This window comes from Narcine bancroftii, chromosome 3 (assembly GCF_036971445.1).
Source record: "Narcine bancroftii isolate sNarBan1 chromosome 3, sNarBan1.hap1, whole genome shotgun sequence".
NCBI lineage: Eukaryota > Metazoa > Chordata > Chondrichthyes > Torpediniformes > Narcinidae > Narcine > Narcine bancroftii.
The window spans coordinates 360488200-360509433 of record NC_091471.1 but is presented as its reverse complement, the minus strand read 5'-3'; the positions used below and the strand labels follow the sequence as shown (position 1 = coordinate 360509433).

General features: G+C 41.4%; 1 long non-coding RNA gene across 1 annotated transcript in view; it reads left to right on the top strand.

The window, feature by feature from the left end:
* Positions 1-21234, top strand: part of LOC138756637 (uncharacterized) — a 130917-nt gene that overhangs the window by 79145 nt on the left and 30538 nt on the right. Inside the window, exon 3 of the long non-coding RNA XR_011353212.1 lies at positions 16755-16925. This is a non-coding gene — a long non-coding RNA (uncharacterized lncRNA). The remainder of the gene's footprint in view (positions 1-16754; positions 16926-21234) is intronic.

Sequence of the window (21234 nt, the reverse complement as noted above, 5' to 3'; positions counted from 1 at the left end):
CAAAACTGTGTCTTTTAACCCTCCGGTGACTACACCAAAGCAATGTGAAATCATAAACCATGTGCTTTGAATGAATAATCAAACAGTGCCCTCTCATTAGATCTGTAATTGTCTTTATATCATGGATGTGAGGCATCGATACATGAAGCCCGATGATAATCAAAGGCTTGGACTACATGCTATTGAAAGCAAAATGCAACACAACAACAATGTTGCTGTCCTGCACACCATTGTTTCCACATTACACGTTGGTGAAGGAATTGTTTTTTGGCCTGACTCAGCAGGCAGAGAGTGTCTTCCAAAGGATTTTCACTGCCAGAGGAGACTAAATCGATGTAACACTTGCATCTTGTGCTCAAAATGTTCCCCTGTTTGCAGGTGCAGAACTCGAGAGAGAGCTGCTGGGAAACCAATAGACTTTAACGTTTCTGCCAAAATCTTCTCTGATTTTTTTTTTTTGCAGTGACAGCCTCTTGAATATTGTTCTTTGTCCTCTGTCAAGTACATAAAAGATGAGGGTGCATCTGAAAAGCCACAGTACCTGGCTTTCTCCACACATGTTCAACTGGACATAGGTGGCACTGATTCCAATAGAAAAGAGACTGGTAAAGGCAGTTATGTTGTGATTACTGACGATGCCGCTTTAGTTGCCCATTCAGAGCCAGCTCTTCAGCGCTTGACGTCCTGCTTTGCGGAAACTGCCAAAATGTTTGGCCTGGAAGTCAGCCTGAAGAAAACTGAGGTCCTCCATCAGCCAGCTCCCCACCATGACTACCAGCCCCCCCACATCTCCATCGGGCACACAAAACTCAAAACGGTCAACCAGTTTACCTATTTCGGCTGCACCATTTCATCAGATGCAAGGATCGACAATGAGATAGACAACAGACTCGCCAAGGCAAATAGCGCCTTTGGAAGACTACACCAAAGAGTCTGGAAAAACAACCAACTGAAAAACCTCACAAAGATAAGCGTATACAGAGCCGTTGTCATACCCACACTCCTGTTCGGCTCCGAATCATGGGTCCTCTACCGGCACCACCTACGGCTCCTAGAACGCTTCCACCAGCGTTGTCTCCGCTCCATCCTCAACATCCATTGGAGCGCTTTCATCCCTAACGTCGAAGTACTCGAGATGGCAGAGGTCGACAGCATCGAGTCCACGCTGCTGAAGATCCAGCTGCGCTGGGTGGGTCACGTCTCCAGAATGGAGGACCATCGCCTTCCCAAGATCGTGTTATATGGCAAGCTCTCCACTGGCCACCGTGACAGAGGTGCACCAAAGAAAAGGTACAAGGACTTCCTAAAGAAATCTCTTGGTGCCTGCCACATTGACCACCGCCAGTGGGCTGATAACGCCTCAAACCGTGCATCTTGGCGCCTCACAGTTTGGCGGGCAGCAACCTCCTTTGAAGAAGACCGCAGAGCCCACCTCACTGACAAAAGGCAAAGGAGGAAAAACCCAACACCCAACCCCAACCCACCAATTTTCCCCTGCAACCGCTGCAACCGTGTCTGCCTGTCCCGCATCGGACTTGTCAGCCACAAACGAGCCTGCAGCTGACGTGGACTTTTTACCCCCTCCATAAATCTTCGTCCGCGAAGCCAAGTCAAAGAAAGACTGTAACCACTGATAAAGTCTCAACCATATACCTGAGACAATACAGATTGATTCAGTGCTGCACATGTTGACATTAGAACATTATGTTTTCCCGATCACCTTTACTGATACTCAGAATCCTGCTATGTACATCTGAATTTCACTGATAACAACTGGAACCTGGTTATTATCAAGGATATTTTAAATTTAGAAAAATAGGACAGTATCAGGCCCGTTCAGCCCACAAGCCTTTTTCAGAAATGTGTTGGACTATACTTTTGAAAGTCAGCCAGTGATTCTATATGATCTGCACAAAGTTCAGGTAAGGAATAACAAGCTCACAGTCTCTTGAATGGCAAGATGCTTGAAGGGCTTTGTGGCTGAAGGACACCCAGGCAGGAGGCTGTTGGTGACTTGAGGCGACATCGGTCAAAGGGCTCACACCAGGCTTCTGGAGGCTGGGCGGAGACTGGCGGAAGGAGTTTTGGGTATTGGAAATGGGATGCGAGAGGCTGCCAAGGGCGCTGAAATCTTTCTGACCGTGTTGGAGGTTGGGATCTGGAGTGCTGGAGGTCAATCCATGAACACTCAGAGTCTCCAGGGGGACTCTCTATTGCTTCTCTTTCTCAGACTGTAGGAGGTGTTTCAGGCAATTTCTGCTGATGGTTAATCTGTCTGCCTTACAGCTGAATGAAGCAAATTTTGTGTAATATTGCACCTGTTTTATAACAACAATAAAGGGATCGTGAATCTTGCAATGATTGAATGCTCATTTGTGTTTAATAACATTTGGCATGGCTAATTGGAATAATTGTTTCCAGTTGAATATTTTAACCTGCTCTTTAGGTATTTTAAGAGATTGATTTGTAAGAAATTTAGCTCTTTTGCTCACAAATGGAAATTGCACCAGCCTCAGGGAGTCCTAACTGTTTAATCCTGACCAGGAAAGCTCCTTTATTTTGCCTCCTTTAATGGGGGGTTGATTTTTCATCCCCTCTTCATTCACTTGGAGAGTGCAGGGAATTCCAGTCAATGTTGGGCTCAGCGAAGTTCAGTTGAAGATGAAGATCTCAGTCTGGCACTGAGCAGCTGGAAGATAACTACAATCTGCAAGAACTGCCTGGAGTTGCCTCCAATTTTTGGTACCGGACTGAAAGAAGAGCTGCCCTCAGGCCGACCAAAAGTTTGCAGATTCTACAAAGACAACTTTTAGATAAGCAGTTGGGAAGAAGCTCTTGATATTTATTAAGTAAAGCCATTATGTGCAATGTACATTTAAATTCATTTTAATTTATTTGTTATTCAAGTTTTGGGTCACGATGCATCATTAATAAAAATTTCCAAACAGCTTTTATGTTCAAAACCACAATTAACATTATAATTTCTCAGAATTGCCATTTCTCTCCTTGATCAGCCATGCTAGACCTTCATTTCGTTTCAATCCAAAGCATTCCTGAACTAATTGTTGGAGAAGCCTCTGTTGTACTGGGATGTTTCAGTATAATGATCATTTGACTCGGTGATTCTCAACCTTGTTCTTTCCACTCACATTTCACTTTAAGTAATCCCTACTGCCATTGGTGTGAGTAAGGGATTGCTTAAGGTGGTATGCAAGAGGTAAGAACAAGGTTGAGACCTGAACCAATTGTTACTGAAATGTTTTGCTTGAGAAAAATTGTCATCGGCCCATTTCCTTTGGCCTGATGCAACTGTGCACGAGTCAATTAGTTACAATTAAAACAGTGGTTTTTCAAACGTTTTCTTTCCACCCACGTACCACCTTAAGCAATCCCTTACTAATCACAGAGCACCCGTGGCATAGGGAATACTTAAATTGGAATGTGAGTGGAAAGAAAAAGGTTGACAACTGCTGATTTAACTTATTTGCCTTTGTTGCTATCAGTCAATTGTGTGGACTCGACCAACCCACAGTGTCCAGTCGGACATCGAACAAACAAAAATGGACGAATATTCAAAAGGTATAAAATATCCAACATTCTCCACTTTCTGCATTGTGTTTATTGAAACCCACTGTTCAATATATATTTGGACGATGATATTATTATCATTCATTGTACATCAGAATCAGAATTTATTGTCATGAACAGGTCACAAAACTCATTGTTTTATGGTAGCATTACGGTACCAACATTTAAATAAACCACCTTACAAAATAAATAATTGCTAAGAGTGCAAGTAAAAGAAAAAGTAAAGTAGTGTCTATGGTTCATTGTCCATTCAGAAATCTGATGGAAGCAGGGAAGAAGCTGTCCTTGTGTTGCTGAGTGCTCGCCTTCAGGCTCTTGTAGCTGTTTCCTGATGAGAGCAGTGTGAAGAGGGCATGGTCTGAGTGTTGGCGATCCGTGAGGATAGAGGGTGCTTTCTTAAGACACTGCCTCTTGTAGATGTCCTCACCAGAGTGAAAACTGGTGCGCATGATGTCACAGGCCAGGTTAGCAATCCTCAGAAGTTATTTCTTGTTGTGATCATCGGCACCTCCACCAAACAGTGATGCAACCAGCGAGAATGGCCTCCACCATACACCTGTAGAAATTTTCGAGTCTTTGGTGACATATCAAATCTCCTTAAACTCCTCGTAAAGTATAGCTGCTGGCGAGCCTTCTTCATGATTGTGTCGACATGGAGGCTCCAGGACAGATCCTCAGAGACGTTGACACCCAGGATTTTGAACTTCTCTCCACTGCTGACACCTCGATGAGGACTGGGTCAAGTTCTCCTAATTTCTTTCTGAAGTCCACAGTCATCTCCTTGGTTTTGCTAATGTTGAGTACAAGGTTGTAGTTGGGACACAACTCAACGAGCTGATCTATCTCCCTCCTGGACATTTCCTCATTGCACAGACATTCTTTCTTGCTGCAGTTGAACAGTACTTCACAAAAAATGTTCCAAACGTATACGTTAAATTAAAAAGAGATCATAACTCTAAAGATAATAATAAATATTCACAGTTGCTCTGGTGCAAGAAAGAAAAAAATATGGTGTTACAATTTTTTTTGTGGTGTTAGATTAGTTTATTATGAGCATAGCAAGGTGGGGGGTTGGGTGGTTCAAGAGGCGTAGGAAGTAATCTGTTGAAGACTTCTGACTTCTGTACCTTCTACCCAGGAAGAAGTGATGGGTCTCCCTTATGATGTTGGCTACCTTCTTGAGGCAGGTACAGAGCCTATGATGGACTTTTAAACATTGCTCTTCCCAAGGTACATTGTAATTTCAAATGTATTCAAAGGGACGTAATATGAAAGAATACTGTATCCCCATTGTTTAATAGAAGCATCACCAGCAAAAGTGGGTTTCTGAAAGACTTCGTTGATTTATTGCGGGCCTGTCAAACTGAAGCTTTTTTGATTTCAAGTGAACAAATGACCTGAGTTTTCAAAACTAAAAACAACAATTTTCTTAATGCAATAAATTGAACATTGAATGTCTCTCCCTTGTAGCACTTTCTTCTCACCAAGTCTTTAGTAAGTCCACAAGAAAGTATAGAGGAATGTGGAGTGATGAGCCATTTACAGTAAATCAAAATATCTGTCCTTTCGAACTGGAAAAAAAAATGAGGGCAGAAAAGAAACCAAGATTAGGGACACAATCTTGCTCTTCTCAACTCTGTACCTTGGGTTAGCTCCCTGTCTGCTTATTTTTCAGCACTGATAAAAAAAAACATGGAGAATAATACATGGTATTATTTTACAGGCCTCTTTGATGTGAGTGCCTGTACCTGCAGCTTGATGTTTCAGATTGTGGCTCCTCACTCGTTTTTCTGTTATCCGTATGTATATATTATCTCTGCAAGTCATGAAATATGTCAGTTGGCAATACTTAAGTCAGAGAGTTTGAGGGGAATATGAAGCCTCCTTTAGCTTCCCTGATAATACATTTGAACTTGGACTGGATCATACCCGCCAGCCTTAAGTTGCTGTCACCCTTGCTATATGTGGTTTGTGTCACATGTATCCTACCAAGTAACATCACCACCAAAAAAAGGTCTACGATATTGTTGTCATCTCAAGTCGAGTTTACTGCCATCTGATTGCACAAGTACAACCTGTTGAAACAGCATTCTCCAGTTCTCAGTGCAAAACACATAGACACACAACCCGATCTCTCTCTCTCTCTCTCTCTCTCTCTCTCTCTCTCTCTCTCTCTCTCTCTCTCTCTCTCTCTCTCTCTCTCTCTCTCTCTCTCTCTCTCTCTCTCTCTCTCTCTCTCTCTCACTCACACACACACACACACACACACACACACACACACACACACACACACGATACAAATGTAGGACTAGTATTCATATATGCTAATAAATAAATAAGTATTGTTTCGTGAATATGAGAGTCTTGGATGGTCAGTGTGAGTAGATCTTTTGGTCGTTCAGGATTCTCACTGCCCATGGGAAGAAGCTGTTCCTCAGCCTGATGGAGCTAACTCTGATCCTCCTGCCTCTCTTTCCCGACTGGAGCAACTAAAAGATGCTGTGTGGGTTGGAAAGGGTCCTCAATGATTCTGCGTGGCCTCTTCAAACAACGACCCTAGTAAATCACGTTGATTGGGGGGCGGGGCACGGGTGGTGGGTAAAGAGCCTCCAGTGATCCTCTCTGCCTCTGTGGATTGTCCTCCAATAGATTTTCTGCAGCAAACATACCACACGGTGAAGCAGCCGGCCAGGATGGTCTTTATCAAGAGTGAGCTCCTGTAGAATGTTGGCATGATGGTGGTCAGTGGACTTGACCACTTCAGTCTTTGCTGTGGCGCCTTCATGACAAGCGAGGAGATAGCTTGCATTCAGAACCAGAGAACATTACAGCATAGAAACAAGTCCCTTCTGGTCTGTGCTGAACTTTTTTTTGCCTAGTCCCATTAATCTACATTTATAATCTATAGCCCCTTTCACTGTGCCGATTCCGTGTGGGTACATTCCTGGTAATCGTGCAGTGTGAAATGTCCCAAAATGGCAGGGCGGGTTAAATTCAACCATGCTTTGACACTTGGTGGGGGCAAGCGTCAGACCCCAGCTGAGTTCATTCACTAGTTGCCTTCTGGCAGTGTGAAAGCACAACCTGCTCTCACATTGTCGCTGCTGAAGATGGAACCGCACCACCCCCCCATTAAAATGCCGGGTTGCCGATTAACCAGGTAAATTATTGGTGGAGTGGGAAGGGCTCCTGAGGGCAGCGTGCCCAGTAAGTTTTCCTCTTCCTAGCAGGGTTGGCAGTGTGAAAGGGGCTTATAACAATGCTTCATTTCTCCAAAGACTATATTTTAATTTTTAGCATTAGGTTAAAAAAAATAGTCCATCACCTTCTCCCTCGGTGATACTGAAAATGCATTAGAACAGGCCCTTCAACCCACAATGTCTGTGAACTTGTGGGTGATGAAATTTCTGCCTCTATCCTTGTAGGAAGTAGAGCTCTAGGATTTGAGAGATGCTGTCATATTCTTCAGCGTTGGTGCAATGCATCTTGGGAGCAGCGTACAGGGAGGTGGATGTTGGATTTGGTGCTGACATGAGTAGTTATTTTTGGGTGGGGTTCCAGTAAAATGGGTTGCTTTGGCCTGAATGTTCTTGAGCCTCTTCAGTGCTGTTGGACCCAATCTCATTCGGGCAAGATAGATAGGATTCATAAAATATTTTGCGATTTTTAAAATTTAGATACACGCTGCCAGACATTGAATCCTTATCTGCTCCTTTAACCTTACCGTTGATGTTCTTTCAGGCCAAATCATACGTTATTCCTGGTTTATTTCCTCCAGCCCATCAAAATGAATACTGATCAGATAAGGATGAAACGCAAGCTATCCAAAAAAGGTTGAAGAACTCTTAGTTTTGATAACAACTACTTTTGGCTGGCATTAATTTTGAATGGGGACAAATTTGATGAATTGTGCCAACACTATTCGCTGTTGTTTGTACTGTCCTCTGCACATTTCAGTGACTTCCATGCAAATAGATATGTGAAGCTCGTGTGTAACTGAAGGAGAATTCTTTTCCTGACCCCTGGAAGAAGAAAATACCATTTGGTTTTCTGAAAAAAAAAGGCTAAATTGACAAATTGCAAATTTGTTATTTGGTAAATTGTATTGTTGCAGATGGATATTGAGAATACGATGGCTAAGAACTAGGCCAGGAGTAAAGGTGAAAGCAACTTCAGAGGCATCTAGATAGATACATAGAACATATCAAGGAATAGATGGGTATATGTCACGTGCAAGCAGCAGAGTTTGAGGTTAACTTGGGCATCATGTTCAGTGTAGACAGGTGGGCAAGAGGGCATGTTTCTATGGTATGTTCTGAAGTACTCAAGAATGGAAATGCAACAAAAGTTTTCTGAAGGTGTGAGATGACGGAGTGCTGCAAGTGGTGAGAGCGGGTCACTTCGATTAGTAGCCATTGGTGGACACATGGGCCAAAGGGGTTGTTCCTGGCACTGGAACATGTTCTGGAAATTCCCATGAAGAACTTCAAATAAAAATGTGCAGTTGACAATTGAGTAACCTGGCTTATCTTGGAGTACTGCCAATCTGGGTACATTTCTGTTTGCACGAGTGCCTACTGAGAATCTTGGCTCTGATAATTTGTGGAGATTTTCATTTGCCACAGCACATTTTCCCTCTAATAACTCCCCAATTAATGTCAACAGTGGTGCAGTAGGCAAAATTCATCTGCTTTTTTAACCTAATTTTTCTTCTTTTGCAAAGAAAAACAAAGTGAATATAAATTTTTATTGATTATATGCAATTGTATGATTTAAGGGACCCTCAGTTCAACCTCTTTCTATGCACTGTTGTATGATCTCCAAAGCAATCTCACATGAGTGTTGACTGCATTTTTCAAGATGGTTGGGCTCTCAGTTACTCTTCACTTCTTGATCTCTTGATCAGACAGGCTGCAGCTCTTCATCTCTGCCATCTTCATGCTTTACTGCTCCATGCTTCTTTTCTGAGACCACCTAAATTCAATCCTCAAAGAGGAAGGACATTGTCTAATTTGTGTTCACATCATAGAAGCCGGCTTGTGACAGATTATGTTATATTTTATATTGTATATAGATATGTTTTAAAGGAGATAAGTTGTGGCAGGTTTTTTTTTTAGTTAGGTCACACACACATACAAACACTTCAAAACACAGTTCATTTAAAATGCCAGAGCTCTGCTCAAGCCAGTCACTCCAAGTTCCGGGTGCCTTTGCAAAAACTTTGAAGAATGCCTATAAGGACTTCACAAGAAGGTGTTAATTGGACGTGCTGTGGAGTAATGGATTATTACTCCAAGCAATAGATGAATGGACTCAGAAGATTGGGTCTGGTGCTGCATTCTGAGTGCAGAGTGCTTTTCTAAGAGGGTCATGTGGTTTTCTCTGAGAGCGAGAGAGAGAGAGAGAGAGAGCAATAATTCAGTTCTACAGTTCAGCAGCAGCTGGGACTGGAACAGGACAAGCTGGGAAGCTTGTGGAAAAACCCATTTTGAAGATGGGTTGTGAGTTCTTAGTTCAGCCTGGTCAAAGCCCTTGTGGTCCATACAAGAGGAGATGGCTGGCTGTGTTATATTTCACTTGAAATCAGGGAAACAGAAAAGGAACTCTGTGGCGACCTGAAAGAAAGAGGTTATCATCAGGAAAACCCTGAATTGGCTGATCAACGAGCAACAAATCTCTCTCTGAAAACCGACAAGAACTTTCCTGAGCTGGTGAAGATTCATAAATGTTAAATCCTGTGCCTGAATTGCCTGATACCAGTGAACTTGGAAGAATGAGAAGTGAGATTGGACTGTGAATCAAAGAACTTTTCTGAACTTACACACCCATTACATGCACATGCACTTAGAATTAAAAGGGGGTTAAGTTAATAGTAATAAGTTAAAGTTTGATCCTGTTTTTATGTTTAAAGAAAATTAAAAGTAACTTTTGTTTAAATAACCATTTGTCTTGGTGAATTTCTATTGTTTTGGGGTTTTCTGGGCCCATTACAGGCTCAAAGCCAATTTGCTGCAGGAACTCAGAGGCAGATAATAATGGTCAATGTTTCGAGTTGCAATTCTTCATCCAGGCTTGCTCCATAGTCCAGCATTGCCAATTTCCGAGGACATTTGGCTGCTTTCCAGAAGGAGCAAGCATTTAGAGACGGCATATTGATAGACTGCCTTGACAAATTCTTGCCGGAAGCACCTGGCTGTCGCCCCAGCAAATTATTGCAGCCCCCGAGCATAGAACAAACTCTCTGTGGATGTAGCTTATCCACTACTCTCTGTTGAGTATGCCCCCTGAGCTCCTCTCATTATTGAAACATCCATTCATCCAATTACATTATCCTTCAGGAGTTGGAAGAGTATTGTTTGCATTGTTGCATGAAGTGCTGCTTGCAAAAACAATATCAGGAAATCAAACACTGGTAGCCATGAAAATAAAGAATGGGGTGCCACAGACATTAGTGCAATGTTGGACAAGGACAGGTGTTAACAATGGACAACAAAGATTTTCCTTCCTGATCACTGTGGTGTATTTTATGGATTTTGGGCTGCCGATCAAAAAAAAATCACCTGATAACTTTCCTATCACATACTATTTTTTTTAGATACATATAATCTTAGTGATTTCCTGTCCTATTTTAAGTCTACTTCAAGCATGCAAAGCCATGAAGTTCAACATGAGATTGAAAATTCATTTTCTGCATTCGCTCTTAGATATCTTCGCGGCTGATCTCAGTGCCATCAGTGATGAACATGGTGAAATTTTCACCAGGACATTATGACAATGGAAAAGTGGTATCAGTACAACTGGAATCATTCAATTCTGGCCAGCTATTGTTGGATTCTGACACGAGGGGCATCAGTGGCTGAGTGCAAATGAAAATCATTTGTGAATGATCAGTGGCAAACATTTTTAGGTCAGTTGAACTAATGCAATGTGCCAGTATCATTATGTGACTAAACATGCTCAATTCAATAAAAGTCTTTCTGAATTCTTGTGTTATACAGCAAATTTGAAATTATCTTTACGTTCATCTTGAAGTTGTCTGTTGTAATCTCCAATTTTTTCAGGAAGCAAACCTTTTGGGAAAAAAAAATGTTGTCCAGTGTAATATTCTCTGTGAAAATTGCTATGAAACATTTCAAACTTTGAATGAATATCACAAGCAGTATTAGGTAGACACATTACACTAATTTAATACTTGTAAGGGAATAACAAAGACATTTCTTGAATTAGTAATGGAATATAGGAAGCAGGAAGATTGGAACCATTGGCTATTTTTTTCTAGATATAAATATCTACAGAGGCATTTCATAAATAATTGCTCTGTGTGTTGATAGTACAGACCTATCACCAATGTATATAGTTACAGTATCTAGAGTATGTATGTAATGACTGTGCTTACAGCGATTGGCTGAGAGCTTAGCCATGCCTATTGTCTGGGCCTTAAAGGGTTGTGTCCCTAGCCAGGTTGGATGATTCCAGACTGGTCGGCCACCTGTGAAGAGCTCCTGTCTTTTGCTAATAAAAGCCTTGATTTGGATCAACAAGTCTTTGGTTCTTTCGACGAGCTCAACACTGTGGTAATTAATTTTCTGGATTTGAAATCAATATTTCAAAATTTGTCAAAATGCTTTAAGCTTTACACCTGGTCAATGATTCTATGTGGTGTTGATCCAGTCTTTGGTCAACACCAGAGACACCATCTAAACCATTTGCTAGGTCCTCTCAAGCCAATGTTTGCAGAAATCTCCTTCCTTAGAAAGAACTCACAGTGGAATACAGGGAAATGCTCTGTCTATCCAAGTGAGGAGTTGGTGAGCAGCACATCTACAGCACATATTCTTCACAATGACTAATCCAGATTGTAAACTCAGAAGAGTTAAGGACTTTGTACAAACTAGAAAAGAATGTAAAATTCCCAACATGCACGATTAAGAATTATTCTCAAGAAATGAACAATTGCTATATTGTACAATGGTGATTTATGTCATTTCTTTTATCAAGGGAGAGATATCAACAATAATCTGCAAATGCATACAAGAGGTCGATCCAAATGTTCTATAAGATGAATATAGGTGTAACCGTTTTACAGAGCAATTGCTGCTTTTCATGTACATAACACCCTTCTAATTTATTTCTAAAAATTTATTTAATTTAGCAATGCAACATGCTCTTCCAGCCCAAATATGCCCAATTAACCTATCAACCTTCTAAGTCCTTTACTTGAGTATTAAATTAATGTTGGCACATGTAGATGACAATTAATTGTGAAATCATCAATTTTTTAAAAAAGTTTTCTCATTTTCATGTGGAAAATGTGTAAGCTGCCAGTCCAGCATTTATAATTGTTATTGGTTTTCCATGATAATTCTTCTTTCAGTCTTAACTTCTCTTTTTTGACGTCAGCTCTTTTGGTGCTTCGTGTGATTCTTGATGGTTCAGTAAAACCTCTGTTATTCAGAATTCAACCCATCGGCAGCCTCAAGCAACCGGCAAAAAAAAAATTTGTGGAAAATGTATAGGTATAAGACGGGTCTATAATTGGGGTGGGAGGGGGTGCTCAGCAGTAGTTCGCCAATCCACGCAACACACAATCTCAAGCAACCGGAAAATTCACTTATCCAGCATCTAACAATCCCTATTGGTTCCGGATCCCAAGGGTTTTAACGTACCTGCATTTTCTCTGTGGCTGCTGTTGGTTCTTTGGTCCTGTCTTGTTAATTTCTCCCTTTATCCATTATTATCTGCGAATATCAGTCATTTAACTTCCACCACAGTTTAAGATGATGTTTCTGATATGATTTAAGTGGAATTCATTCCCTGCAGGTCTCTGCGCAAGAATTTAAACTTTACCTTGTTTTTGAAGAGGGGCACCTTAAATGCACCTTAATATTTGTGATGGATAGTCATTAATCTGAAACATTAACAATTTTTCATTCACAATAGGTGCTCCCTGACCTGCTGAATTGTTTCAGCAATTCCTGATTCACTTTTATTTACAGTATTTAATTTACAGTTCTCTTACATTTTGCTGCCTTTTAATTATTGGGCATCCCTTTGCCTTGCTGTCTGCTGTTTTCCACACCCCTCTCGTGCACTTTCCCTTCAGTTTATTTATTTCTAATCACTTCACAAGTAATTTTCATATAAACCACATAACAATTACAGCACGGAAACAGGCCAATTTGGCCCTTCTAGTCCGCAATGATCCAAGTACCCTCCTCTAATCCCACCTACGCATATCCCTCCATCCCTCTCCCATCCAACTCTTTCTTAAATGACAAAATTGACCCTGCCTCCACCACCTTTCCCAGAAGCCCATTCCACACAGCGACCACTCTCTGAGTAAAGAGGTTCCCCCTCATGTTCCTCCTAAACCTTTGCCCGTCAACTCTCAACCCATGACCTCTGGTATCCATCGCTCAATGGGAAAAGCCTTTCCCGATATCTATCCCTCTCATTATCTTAAGCACCTCTATCAAATCCCCTCTCAGCCTTCTACGCTCCGAGGAATGAAGACCTAATTTGCTCAATCTCTCCTTGTATTCCAGGTGCTGAAACCCAGACAACGTTTTTTGTAAATCTTTCATTTATTATTTAATTCTTTGATTCCTCATTGCCCTGGGGACTGTTGGATGTTGCATACAAATTGACCTTGTAAGCTCAAAAGACAATGAAAAAACCCCGAGCCATAATGTATTTCTGTGATTTTACCTCCTTTTGATCTGCCCACTGATCTAACCCCTCTCAAAGGGTACAGTTGTTTTATTTTGCTATCTCGTGATTGGGTCAATGGTTGCAATAACAAGTTGATGTCCTATTCAAAGCAAGATGTGGTATTTTTAAGTTTCTCCCTGTTTAAAAGCAGAGATTTTTTTCTTGTTGGGCAGTCATGGTTGAAATACTTTTGTATTCTCTGGTTGTCCTATTAAATAATACAGAGAAACTTTTCTGGAATCCAAAGACCTTTATATCAGTAAAGTGGTCTGCAAATTATAATTATTTGGACTTGTTCTATTCATTCAAGTTTGGGTGTACTTTAATTTATTTCATTTGCTTGGTATATAGTATTTTTGTTATCATTATGGGACAGAAACATGTCAATGCTGTAGAATATGCTTTGGAGTTAAGTAAGTGGTCTGCATTGTCATACTGCGAACATTACTAAGGCAAAGTAAATGTCTCCACATACATGTTCTTTTTATCATTGTCCAAATGTCAGTTATTCTTAGAACATTTACTAAAAGTAATTTAACAGTGAATATGCTGCAAAATTTTTCTCTCATTTCAATTAGATTTGCAATGCTGCAGTTGCAAAACTATTTTAATAGGACACTACTTCCTAGATATTGTTTTACGCTGTCTTGATAAAGTGCCATCAGCACCTTTAGATTTTACTTCTAATCTTTTATAATATAGTCTGGAACCAAAATGTATCTAATCTCACCAAATCTATCTATTCATATATTCTGCCAGTATTTCTAATTGCCTCTCTCTTCACCACTGTACATTACAATGACATGAACCTACAAGGATCTATTAAATTATGGCTGTGTATACATTGTAGATAAACAGTGAGATATAAAGATAACTATACATTATTAGAACCTCTCCGCAGTAATAGATATTATCAAACACATTACCGGTATTAAAGAGTTTTGCTCTTAAGCTGTGTAATAGGAGACCACAGTTTTTATGAGCAATGTGATTAGAATAATTAAGAGTCAGGGATTTTATCTGAATAGGAGCTTTGTCTGTGTATAACCTACTTGAAATATATCCAGAGAAACTGAAGCAGGCTGATCATTATCGGAACTAGCCTGAATCAGCAGTATCCTGACTTAGTTTGTGATCTAGTAATTTGAACTACAAGCTGCTATTAGTAACTCTAGATAATAGTTTAATAAAAAAAGTAGGTGCAGCCTCCTTGAATTTCCAATTCCTCCCATTCTGTCACAAATTTCAAATATTTTTTTTATGTGATTTAAGAACTTAATCACATTCTATTATGTTTTGAATTGCATGATGAAATAGATACTCTATTGTTCTTCCGAACCGTCTGCCAAGTTTTTTTTTTCTTGTTAAGCACAGGGGGAGAAGTGAAGCGGGAGTCCGTATAAATTAGAGAGTATTCTTATTGAAGCCAGTTGATGAGGAAATACAAAGCCCTGAATACATCTGTTTTGCTCTGTCAGCGTGTCACAAACATTGCCCTCCCGGCGGATTTTGGTTTGTAGGTTTGGGAATGTTTGAGACACTGTGATTACTGGGTGTCCTGACAAAGTAATTCCTGGGAAAGGGAGCAGGAGTAGGTGAGGGGTTAATGCCACTATATCATAATCAGTGGAATTAACTTCAACCATCTACCCAAATCCAGTGAAATAAATCAACAAGGCCCTTCTTGCACATCATGCCTTGTGCTTTTGAACCTTTAAGAAAGAGAGTTGTCGTGCTTCACAACGTTTATTAGAAATAACAGAACATTTTCAATGCCAAAGGCCATTCAGCCCATGGTTATCTTACTCGGCCTAATCTCATCTTCCAGCACCACCAGTAGGCCTGCAGGTCTCAGCTCTTCAAATAACAATGATGAGAGTTTATTGTCTGATACAAGAGCACGGTGTACCATCGACCACCCTGGGATTCTTGCTTGCTGCAGCCACACTGCTATATATGGTACAGTAGCAACAAGAGTGTAACTTGTGTTACCACACTCTGCCAAGACAAGAAAAATTAGAAAGGATTGGCACATTAATATTCACATTTGCAATTAGGGCAAGAAAAGAAGCGATGCCAATGGCATAGACAGATATTTTGGTGGTTTTAGAGTAGCTATGGTGTGCATGAGAGTAGCATTGAAGTACCTAATCATCTTTGGGGAAGAAAAATGAACCTGGTGCTGGATTTCAGGGTTTTGTACCTTGTATTTGAGAAGTCTTGATAAAGGGTCCTGACCTGAAATGTTGACCGACCATTTCTTCTCATCGATGCTGCCTCACCCATTTAGTTTCTCCAGCAGCTCATTTCCTTACTTTGAGAGTCATTGGGTTGAAATATTTCTCTCTCCATTGCTGCTGCCTGTCCCACTATTGATTTACCTCTCTGTTCAAATCATGAAGGGACATGCACGTTTCTAATTCAAGTTTCTTTTCCCAGAAGAAACCGTGGTTTGAGTTAATCACCAATTAATCAATGAAAGGAACTTTAATTTAACTCAGATACTTGTAGTAATTTTTGATAGAAAACTTGTGGTTTCCTTCTTTTGAAATGCAATCGGCTCTCTAAACAAAATAAAATACCTATCTGTTACAAGAAAGGACCCTTCTTGCAAATAGGAGAAGAGTTTGGCACAACTTAAAGTATAATTTGCAAAGATATTTTGGATTTTAGTCATACCTTGTCAGAATATTTCTGAAATGATTAAAGTATAATATACTGTAATTCCATCCTTTAAGGTGTCCGCCTCTTTCTCTCACCTTTGAGCATTTGTTCACCAGTATTAATGTCTCCTGTTCTAGTTCAGACTCAAATTTTTCTGATTATAACTTGATTGACTGTGGAAGTAGGAATGATCCTTCCAGCTCTGCATTATATCCTTGAAATGCTGTTGCTTCACTTGTCATCCGCACCTTCCCTATTCTTTGCCATGCCTTCCTGGGCTACCCTAATAATCCAGGACAACTTGAACATCTGTGCATTTTGCTGCCCAGCAAGCCCACCTTCATCCCCGTCCATCACAACATCGTCAAGGAGGATGAGTGGAGTTTGCTAGATATCCCATATGAACTCCAAGGCTGTGATCCTGCTGCCACACCCAATAATTGTGCAGTGTGAATGGCATTGCCACATCCAGTGATTCATTTTAAAGGCCAATATTTTCAGGGTATCGAATTTTTCCTTTAATTCAGAATCATGTGCATGTTGACAGAATTGACATTTTGTTGATGCCCTCTGAATCAATTGCCCTAAAAGTGCACCTTTTTTGCCGGGTAGATTCCCCAATTTCCTGGAGCCTCAGATCAAAGCACTGAAAAAAAGTCAGGCTGAATCCTTGGATCCCTCAATCTATGCCCATGGAAGCTGGAATGTTACCAAGCAAAATTCCTTAAGATATTATTTTTTGATGGAGGGAGGTATGATATTAAGTAATCCTGCCTGTCATTTTATTGCAGTGCCTGATCTTGGATTTTGGTGACTGTAAACGCGGGGGGAAAGAGTTGGTAGAAAAGACCATAAATCCACAGAACAACAAAAGCAGCAGAAAGTGGAGAACAAGGAAGAAGAATGAAGACTTACAAAAAGAATCTGAACAACCATTAGGAAACCGGGATCTTAAACATCAGGTACTATTTATTCAGGGACTGTTTATTGTCATGTAATAAAAGAGTAATGTCATATTACACAAAATTGCCATAAGCTAGACAAAGATTCGTCATTAGTATCGGTCGGTGCCCCTTACAGTCAGAGAATGGGAAGCAAAAGAGAGTCCCTTCTGAGTCACTAAGTGTACGTGGATTCGCCTCCAGCGTGCCTGCAGCCTCTGCAGCTGCACAGGACTCTACTTCAGTTCAAACCATTGGCCACCTGAACCCTCATCCGGCGTGATGAGGGAGCCCTTCAGGAGCCCATGTCCTCATCTCCCCCTCGAATCCTGGTTCCATTACCTGGTTCTCATGAGCAGGTCTCCAGCAGCCCGCAGCATGGTCCTCTGACCTCCAGTCGCAGCCAGTGTGGGTTCCTCACCCATGTCACCTCCACCTCGCTGCCTGCATGTGACCTTCAGTCGCAGAACCCCTGGCTAGACTGCCACCCTGGTTACCATCCTTAAGGCAATCTCCTCTACTTCTCATTCTCAATTTTTGGGGGGTGGGGAGTATTCTACCCATTACTGGTGCTGCGTGCCAGTTCGCTGATCCCCTGGGGCTGCACCTCTCGGGGGGGTGTCAAAGAACTAAAGGTTGAATCTACGACAAGGTTTTTACTCACTTTTGACTTCTAAATCCTACTGATTAATGATCGTTTGGTGCAACTACATTTTCAGACAGAAGTGTTAAAAGCATGTAAACTGTAGGTTTACAGCTGCAGTCTTTTTGTGCGCATGAGGACTGTGGGACTTTAAAAAAAAAACAATTATGGAATAACTGGAGTGGAGAGGCTGCCAAAGTTCAAGCAAGAAGGCAAACCCAAATCTGTGATCTGTTTCTGTCTGAATCCCAGTGAGAACCTATTATGTTCTCACAAATGCTTGCATGATTAAAAATTTCATTTAATTAGAGTCGAGGAATGATTCCACATGAAGGAATAACTTTCTGGTATGATTACCTAGCAGATGGGTAGCATTAGCACCTTAGAAGATCACCTGCTGCATATCCAAATGAGAAATTTATGGTGAATGACCAATGTTGCACTGATGGTTCACAGAAGCAGGCCCTTCAGCCCACCATCTGCATGCCAACCATCAGGTATTCACCCTCGCTACTTCCATTTACTAGCTCATGGTTTGTAGCTTTCCATTCCTTGACGATTTGATGCTCAGCCGACACTTACTGAATGTTGTGTGAGTTCTTGCCTCTATTGCCTTGTCAGGCAGTTCAGTCCAGATTACAAACACTGTGTGGTTGAGAAAACTTCTCCTGACATCCTCTCCAATCTTCTTCACAACTTTAAACTCTGCCCTCAGGTTTTAGACATCTCTGTTTAGGCGGCAATGTTTCTCACTCCATCTTTGCCCCTCATGATTTATACCTCTGTCAGGACCCCCTCAGTTTTCTCTGCTGGGAGAAAAGGAAACCAAATCTCCTGATAACCGAAACTTTCCATTGTGGAGTAACATCCTGGTAAATCTTTGCACTCTTTCCAGGGCATTCACATCCTTCTCAAAGAGTGGCCGCCAGATCTGCATGCAGTGCTCCTGCTGTGACCTAAACAAAGTGTTACAAAGTTGTATCTACTTTATGCCTTGTTGATGAAGACCATCATCCCTTCTTCACTGCCTTGTTTACCTGCGCAGAGATGTTTAAGGCTCTGCATTTTCACACAAAGGTCATTGTGGTCCTTAATAATCTCTGATGTATGTGCCACCCTTACTTATCTTCACAAGATTCATCACTTGGCCCATTTTTGCGATTAAATTCAATTTTTTTTTAAACCAAATTATCAGTTGAACAATCTCTGGAGCAAGATTACACTCCACACTATGAACAGTGTCATCAATGATGCCTTCAAAATCTTCTTCCCACATTCTTACATTACCCAAATCATTCACGTACATGGCAAATAGTAAAGTTGCAAGTGTCGGTCTCTATGGCACACGTCCAGTCACAGAAAACCTCCAACATCACATTCTGTCTCTTATTACCAAAATAAATTTGGATCCCATTTGGCAACCTGTTCCACATCCCATGAGTTTTTATCCTGCAAGAAAAACTAAATTGTTTTAGCAGGCAGGAAATGGGTATTTTCAATTCCACCCATCTGGGATCCACTTGCTTTTACTTACACAATTTGACTGGATGTCTTGTCCCAGGGGTCCAATGGTCTTGCCCCATGCACCCAATCCATCTTTCAAAGACCGCCTTAAATGTTGTCTATATTTCTGTTTACATAAAAGCTAGGCAGAAAAATATCTGTGAATGTTTGCACTCAATTAATTGTGTCTTGGGTCACCCATCAGACCAGAAATTCTTTCAAAGTTTATTAATAATCTAGAGTTCAACTGATACAATGCTTTTGGGTGAGAGCTGGGCATTGCTAGCAATGTGTGACTGACACAGGGCCATGGGGAGAGAGTGGGGCAGTGGCATCAGTGTGGGGACTGATACAGTGCAGTAAGGGAAGAACTGAGCATTGCAATCAATGTGTGACTGATGCAGGGCCGTGTCTCTGTCTCTCTCCATCTCTGCCTCACCATTTCTTTTTCTATCCACATCTAATACATTCAGTGAATACACAGGTGTTATCTGCCCGTTGACTGTTTTTATGTTCTGTTTCAATTTTGAAAGGTTGATCAGCGTGTGAGAGCAAAAGATGGATTAATGCTCGGGTGTGGCATTTCATCAGGATTCACCCCAAAGCTTTTGTTTCAATGTTATTGACTCCACTTTATCCCTCCTAATGTTACAAAAAATAAAAATAATCCCACACCTGGGCTGTAATAGATCTAGGTCATGGACTGATGTTCTGTTCAGCCAGTTTTATCTCATGAATGCAATGCAGGTTTAAAGTGATATGAAACATTCACAGATAAACATTAAGGGTTGAGGTCTTAAGTTCCAAAGAAAGGAAGTACAGGTGTTCCTCTACTTACAATGGTCCGACTTACAATATTTCAAAGTTACGAAGGTCGTTATTTGCTTTCACGTAATACGTTAAAGTAAGGACATCGCAAATATCGATGCTTTTTCCAATAAATATTGATAATTCCTCTAAGGTGAATTCTTTGTAGCCTCCTTGGTCAATCACTTCTTTTGGTTCAGTCAGAAAGCTTGCAGGGACTGACACAGTGCTGTCGGGAGAGAACGGTGCAGTGGGATCAGCTTGGGATTGATACAACGCTGTTGGGGGAGAGCTGGGCATTGCGATCATTGTGTGACTGATACAGGGCCTTGGGGAGAGAGAGTGGGGCAGTGGGATCAGTATAAGGACTGATACAGCACCGCTGCCAGTGCCAGATTAACTTATTAGCAAAAGTAGCAGATGCTACAGGGCCCACATTTTCAAGGGCCCTGCGCTAAATACTTGCAAGTATCAATTTCAATTCAGTGATTCTGCACTTGCTCTACCACCGAGACAGAGGTGCACCAAAGAAGAGGTACAAGGACTGCCTAAAGAAATCTCTTGGTGCCTGCCACATTGACCACCGCCAGTGGGCTGATATGGCCTAAAACCGTGCATCTTGGCACCTCACAGTTTGGCGGGCAGCAACCTCCTTTGAAGAAGACCGCAGAGCCCACCTCACTGACAAAAGGCAAAGGAGGAAAAACCCAACACCCAACCCCAACCCACCAATTTTCCCTTGCAACCGCGTCTGCCTGTCCCGCATCGGACTTGTCAGCCACAAACAAGCCTGCAGCTGACGTGAACATTACCCCTCCATAAATCTTCATCCACGAAGCCAAGCCAAGGAAGAAGATAGTACTATACTCCCTTCAACTTTTATGAATGATTGGGTGTTTAAGATGAGGTTCAGACACTAAATATCCATGGAGAGGTTGTAAACTGGATTCGAAATTGGCTGAATGGGAGAAGACAGAGAGTGGTAGTGGGTGATTGCTTCTCAGACTGGAGGCCTATGATTAGTGATGTGCCTCAGGGATTGGTGCCGGGACCATTGTTGTTTATTGTCTATATCAATGATCTGGATGATAAAGTGGGAAATTTGATTAGCGCATTTGCTGATGTCACTAAGTTTGGAGGCATGAACAGCGAGGAAGGGCTTTCAAAGCTTGCAGAGGGATCTGGACCAACTGGAAAAATGGGGAAGAAAATGGCAGATGGAATTTAATGCAGACAAGTGAGAGGTGTTGCATTTTGGAAGGACAAACCAAGGTAGGACATGCATAGTAAATGGTAAGGAACTGAGGATTGCAGAGGAACAAAGGGATTGGGAATGCAGATATGTAATTCCCTGAAAGTGGCATCACAGGTGGACAG